We start from the raw sequence: 6,921 nt of genomic DNA, 5'->3' as shown, positions 1-6,921 counted from the left end.
GCCTTCTTCACAGTCCAACTCTCACATCCATACATGACCACAGGAAAAACCATAGCCTTGACTAGATGGACCTTTGTTGGCAAAGTAATGTCTCTGCTTTTAAATATGCTATGTAGTTGGACATAACTTTCCTTCCAAGGAGTAAGCGTCTTTTAATTTCATGGCTGCAGTCACCATCTGCAGTGATTTTGGAGCCCAAGAAAATAAAGTCTGACACTGTTTCCACTGTTTCCCCATCTATTTCCCATGAAGTGATGGGACCAAATGCCATGATCTTCGTTTTCTGAATGTTGAGCTTTAAGCCAACTTTTTCACTCTCCACTTTCACTTTCATCAAGAGGCTTTTGAGTTCCTCTTCACTTTCTGCTATAAGGGTGGTGTCATCTGCATATCTGAGGTTATTGATATTTCTCCCGGGAATCTTGATTCCAGCTTGTGCTTCTTCCAGCCCAGCGTTTCTCATGATGTACTCTGCATATAAGTTAAACAAGCAGGGTGATAATATACAGCCTTGATGTACTCCTTTTCCTATTTGGAACCAGTCTGTTGTTCCATGTCCAGTTCTAACTGTTGCTTCCTGACCTGCATACAGATTTCTCAAGAAGCAGATCAGATGTTCTGGTATTCCCATCTCTTTCAGAATTTCCCACAGTTTATTGTGATCCACACAGTCAAAGGCTTTGGCATAGTCAATAAAGCAGAAATAGATGTTTTTCTGGAACTGTCTTGCTTTTTCAATGATCCAGCGGATGTTGGCAATTTGATCTCTGGTTCCTCTGCCTTTTATAAAACCAGCTTGAACATCTGGAAGTTCACAGTTCACGTACTGCTGAAGCCTGGCTTGGAGAATTTTGAGCATTACTTTACTAGCATGTGAGATGAGTACAATTGTGTGGCAGTTTTTGAGCATTCTTTGGCATTGCCTTTCTTTGGGATTGGAATGAAAACTGACCTTTTCCAGTGCTGTGGCCACTGCTGAGTTTTCCAAATTTGCTGGCATATTGAGTGTAGCACTTTCACAGCATCATCTTTCAGGATTTGAAAGAGCTCAACTGGAATTCCATCACCTCCACTAGCTTTGTTTGTAGTGATGCTTTCTAAGGCCCACTTGACTTCACATTTGAGGATGTCTAGCTCTAGATGAGTGGGTTAATATACATTAAACACTTAAAATAGTTCCTGACCCCTGGTAAATATTGCATGATGTGACTATTATAAGAAGGCAACCTGTGTCACTCACCTTACATAAAAAGAGTTTGTTAATAAATAAAAATACAAACGTTATTAAATTATTGCTTTTTACTGTGGTCAATCAAAGGTTCTGAAGTTGAGGTTCACTCTCTGTTAGAGAGACTACGTTATTAAACAGGTGTTAAAAACAGAGTCATTGGAGACAGTCCGCTGAGTTAATTAGAAGGATTCAAAGAGAATTTTAAAGGGAATAATTTTCTCACTAAATGAAGCAATCTACCTTGATTCCTGTCTCCAAGAACTGCCCCAACTCTCCCTAAATATACCCTCCCAACCTTAAGACACACTGATAAACTGTACTGGGTAATATGAAAGCTGGACTAACAGAACAATGTGTGGCCTGTCCAAGAATGGGGATACAAAGTCCGCTAGCCAAATATAGGATACTGGGTCTCATCCTTCTGGTTTCAAAAGGTTAAAAAATTCAGGAGTTTGGCTAAAATCATGTGCTCCCCAGCAGTGTGGCAACCCTCTCTCTCTCCCTCACTTTCTCCTTCTCCTTAAATGCTCTCTCTGCTTCCCACAGGGCTTCCAGGCCCAGGGCTAATGCCCAAGACAAGGTGAGCTGGCTCCCTGCCCCACGCTGGGAACAAGCTCACTTTGTCTCTCTGGTCCCCCTGGTTTTGCCCCCTGTGCAATGGATCGACCTGGTAGCATTCAAATAGTAGTTTCCCAAGCAGGACCCCGGGTGCTGAGGGGGGAAGGGGAAGACCCCTGGCCCTCTATAGTTGGAGGGCAGACTCCTAGCCCTCTATAGTCTGGGGGCAGGTAGGAGGGCCCAGTCTTCCATGTGGTCCAGGCCAGCATTCCAGATTCCTCAGACTGCTTTAGAGGCCGTAATGCTGGCTCCTAATAAAGTATAAGTTCCCATTCCATTTGCTCTTTTCCCTCAGTCTCCCTCTCTCCTTGGAGTGAGACTGAATGGCAGACCAGGAAGAATTCCTGGGTCCTTGAATTTAACATCATATTATACCATCCCACTTTCATCCCAACTTTAGACTATGACCTACTGGCACTTTCTGGAGGCCATGGCTAGCCCAAAGACTTGTTTCTGACCATGGGCACACCAGGCTGGCCACAGGGTGCTGGAGGAGACCCTGGTGGCGGCCATGATCTGGGGGTGGCTGTGTTACAGAGTATGAGGTTGGTGGAAGGCTTCCTGAGGAAGCACTTCTGGTAGATTTTCTGTGTCTGTCACCCACCCTGTGACACAACTGGGAGGTTAATGAAAGCTGGGACAGGGCACAGTCTGGAAGATGAATCCTGGGCCCAGGCATGGGCCCCGCTGGTATCTGTCAGCATTAGAGTTGCCTCTTTGAATGTCTGTGTCAGCGATGGGAAACCCAGTTCCTTTTTTTTTTTTTAAGTTTACAGAATTATCTTTTCTATTCAAAATGAATACAGCTTTATTGAGTTCCACGGAAACGACAGCTTTACAATCCAGATTATGTGCTAAGAATGTCAATAAAAGTATTGGCAGTGCGTTTAGTGCACACATCTGCATGTGTTTGAGGACAATGTGTCTCTGTTGATATAAAACATGTTCATACCTTCCCATTGTCCTTGGGCTGAGCCCTGAGCCCGTGTCCTGTCTTCCTCTCCAGCCTCTTCTCCACTCTGCTCCTCTCCCCTAGATCAGCATCAGGGCTGAATCCAAGATCAGTTCATTCCCTTTGGAGCAGCAGCCAGGGGCCCCCTCTCCATTTCCTGGTGTGCACAGGGCCAGGTTCTCCAACTTAGGCCTCCTGTCCCAAGGTGGACACTCCCCCTTTGCTTGATTGGGCAGGCGAGGGAGTCCTACAGCCGAAAGAGGCCCAGCTGTGGCTGGTTTTCTAGAAGAATGTGCAGCCAGGGGGACATACCTTCTGAGGGCCTTTCTACCACCCCTGTCAGTGGTGATTCAGCAAAGGGCCCTGCTCTGTGTGTTCCCTCAAGTCTCTTTGATCCCTCAAGGCAGCAGTGAGCCCCAGGCTCTGGAAAGACAGGATGGCTGAGCTGCTTGAGAGAAGCCTTTGCACCCGGGGGATCTGCTGGCTGCTCACACCTGGCGCTGTGCCCTGGGCTGTCCTCTTTCACTCCCAGGCCGGCAGGAAGGCAAGAGCTGTCACCTGACAGACTGCCCGAGTTTACAATCCCAGAGACCTCTCTCCAAGATAAGACACCCCAAACCCTCCCTCCCAGGAAGTACAGCCCAGTCAGCGACCCCAGGTTGCCATCTAGGTTCTATTAAAAAAAACAGGCAGGTCCTGGCCCAAAGTCTGTCCCCCACCCCCACCCCCACAACCTTTTCTTTATCCAAACTGGACTTGGGTACCATGAGAAACTCATCTCTGAAAGTCTGAAAATCTAATTTGTGTTCCTCTTGTTAAATGATGGTAACTTAGAACCACTGAATTGGAACTCATTAATGGGGCAGCATTAAGGAGTCACTGCCGCATTCGAAATCCATTTCTAGGGGGAGTCTAAGGACTCTCTCATGGGGTCATTGAAGTCACTACCTTTAGAAAACAAAGTCTTCTATACAATACCTCCAGGTTCCTGCCTGCTTTCTTTCAGGTGTTTAACAGAGGATTATATAAGCTCCAATAACTCAATTAATTAAGAGTAAAATGAAGATGGTAATTCATATTTCTTTGGTCAGTAAAAATTTTAACATTCTCCTAACCCTTTTCAATCTCTTTGTGAATGCTAATAGAAAAATCCTTTGAAAATGGTATTTTGTTAGCAGGGGATATGCCGACCACTCTACAGTGTCTTCCCACAGATCACTGCTCACATCATTCAGATGTTGAAAATTTTAAATGAAATCAATATCAGCCTATTCACGTCAACAGCACTATCCCCCTCCATGTAAAACTATATAGAGAAATTGCAACCCAAGCGACTTACCCAGCTCTCTTTTCATTACAAGTCGCCAATTAAATTATTTCTACAATATTATGTCTGTCCACAGAATGTTATGCAATAATCGGGCACATTACTTCAGTACGAAGAATCCTGGGAAATAAATGAGGGTGGGCAGGAGAGCTTAAGAGATCTAGTAAATTGGGAAGGCATTTACAATAAGTCCAGTCATAATTACACCCAACGTGATGCTTTTATTATCTCTTAAGAAACAGCAACATCTTCATCCTTGTGTTTCCGAATTATTCCCTACTCTAGGAGGGAACATTCCCAGAGAGGTTTCTTGTGAAAGTAGACAATGAAGATTTGGAGGAACTTTGGAGCTAGAGCTTGAGGATCAAGACTGTCTCTTTATTTATTTATTTTACTTACTTCCTTTTAGTTGCACTGGGTCTTCATTGCTGCACACAGCCTTTCTCTAGCTGCAGCGACCAGAGGTGTGGGCATCTCATTGTAGTGGCTTCTCTCGTGGAGCATGGCCTCTATGTGCACAGGCTTCAGGTGTTGCAGCATGTGGGCTCAGTAGTTGCAAGTCACAAGCTCTAGAACACAATAAAATGTGGAAAACTCAGCAGTGGCCACAGCACTGGAAAAGGTCAGTTTTCATTCCAATCCCAAAGAAAGGCAATGCCAAAGAATGCTCAAGCTACTGCACAAGTGCACTCATCTCACACGCTAGTAAACTAATGCTCAAAATTCTCCAAGCCAGGCTTCAGCAATATGTGAACTGTGAACTTCCAGATGTTCAAGCTGGTTTTAGAAAAGGCAGAGGAACCAGAGATCAAATTGCCAACATCCGCTGGATCATCGAAAAAGCAAGAGAATTCCAGAAAAACATCTATTTCTGCTTTATTGACTATGCCAAAGCCTTTGACTGTGTGGATCACAATAAACTGTGGAAAATTCTGAAAGAGATTGGAATACCAGACCACCTGACCTGCCTTTTGAGAAATCTGTATGCAGGTCAGGAAGCAACAGTTAGAACTGGACATGGAACAACAGACTGGTTCCAAATAGGAAAAGGAGTACATCAAGGCTGTATATTGTCACCCTGCTTATTTAACTTATATGCAGAGTACATCATGAGAAATGCTGGGCTGGAAGAAGCACAAGCTGGAATCAAGATTGCTGGGAGAAATATCAATAACCTCAGATATGCAGATGACACCACCCTTATAGCAGAAAGTGAAGAACTAAAGGGCCTCTTGATGAAAGTGAAAGAGGAGAGTGAGAAAGTTGGCTTAAAGCTCAACATTCAGAAAACTAAGATCATGGCATCTGGTCCCATCACTTCATGGCAAATAGATGTCAACCTAGACAGCATATTAAAAAGCAGAGACATTACTTTGCCAACAAAAGTCCATCTTGTCAAAGCTATGGTTTTTCCAGTAGTCATGTATGGATGTGAGAGCTGAACTATAAAGAAAGCTGAGTGCCGAAGAATTGATGCTTTTGAACTGTGGTGTTGGAGAAGACTCTTGAGAGTCCCTTGGACTGCAAGGAGATCCATCCGGTCCATCCTAAAGGAGATTAGTCCTGGGTGTTCATTGGAAGGACTGATGCTGGAGCTGAAACTCCAATACTTTGGCCTCCTGATGTGAACAGCTGACTCATTTGAGAAAACCCTGATGCTGGGAAAGATTGAAGGCAGGAGGAGAAGGGGATGACTGAGGATGAGATGGTTGGATGGTATCACCGACTCGATGGACATGGGTTTGGGTGAACTCCAGGAGTTGGTGATGGACAGGGAGGCCTGGCATGCTGCAGTCCATGGGATAGCAAAGAGTCAGACACGACTGAGCAACTGAACTGAACTGAAATGAGAGCACAGATTCAGTAGCTCAGGCCTAGCCACTCCAAGGAATGTGGAATCCTCCCAGACTAGGGATCGAACTCTGCATTGGCAGGCAGATTCTCTTCCACTGAGCCACCAGGGAAGTCCCAAGACTATCTCTTTTATTGTGAACCAAGTGGATGGGCCTGCCTTTAGAGAAACTGGCCATGTTTCACTGTTTCTCTGGATTCAGGAACAGCAGCAGGATTGGGAAGCCGAGTTCACTCCCAACCAAGTGCTCTGTCTTCCCTGATGACATTCCCAGGAGACCCTGTGGTTCCTAAGCAGAGAAAACCAGCATGCTGTGATGAACCTCGGCCCTGAGGTTGGGATCCAGTCAGGATGCAGCGCAGTAGGAAGATGAACGAATGCAATCGATAATTTCAGTCACTGCTTGTCCCTGACAGGAACCAGGGAGGGCAGAGGAGCAGGGTGGGCAGAAAAATCTGCAAGTCCAGCGCAGCGGGGCAGGAGCTCCACCCAACATGGGAAGAAAACAAGGCAGACGCAGGTCAGAAAGAGGCATCTAAATACCTAGAGACTGTCCTCACTTGAGAGAGTCAACTGCAAACTGCAAACAATCTACCATCCTAGGATCTTCTCCTTCTGCAGGGTGTGGAATTGTCAGCCTTTGGTCTGAGGATGGTGATGGGTATGGGTTGGAAGATGCCCCACACTTCCTCACAGAACCTGTGACTCTTGGGAGCCTGTGCTCCCAAGCCTCTGACTTAAAGGCACAATGCACTTGTTGGAAGCCCAATTCAGGTACATCCTCTCCTGTGTGGACACAGCTATATGGGGGCTAAGTTATACGATCTCTTTAGGTATTTTTCTTCCCCTTTTAGAGGCAGGGCTGAATAAGATAACCACTTTGGATGGGATCCTCCCAGAACTGACATTGGAGGGTTCTTTGGGCCACAGTCAGAGCCTGC

At 45.6% G+C, this 6,921-nt stretch overlaps 1 long non-coding RNA gene across 1 annotated transcript in view; it reads right to left on the bottom strand.

Annotated features, from left to right (window-relative positions):
- Positions 1-4,329: 4,329 nt before the first annotated feature.
- LOC147375734 (uncharacterized) overlaps positions 4,330-6,921 on the bottom strand; it is a 47,323-nt gene continuing 44,731 nt past the window's right edge. The window contains exon 2 of the long non-coding RNA XR_015160403.1: positions 4,330-4,697. This is a non-coding gene — a long non-coding RNA (uncharacterized LOC147375734). The remainder of the gene's footprint in view (positions 4,698-6,921) is intronic.

Source organism: Bos grunniens, chromosome 3 (genome assembly GCF_055505025.1).
Source record: "Bos grunniens cultivar Pamir isolate PY7600 chromosome 3, Bosgru_T2T1.0, whole genome shotgun sequence".
NCBI classification, from domain to species: domain Eukaryota; kingdom Metazoa; phylum Chordata; class Mammalia; order Artiodactyla; family Bovidae; genus Bos; species Bos grunniens.
The sequence above is the reverse complement of the archived record's forward strand: the minus strand, read 5'-3'. Positions and strand labels throughout refer to the sequence as shown.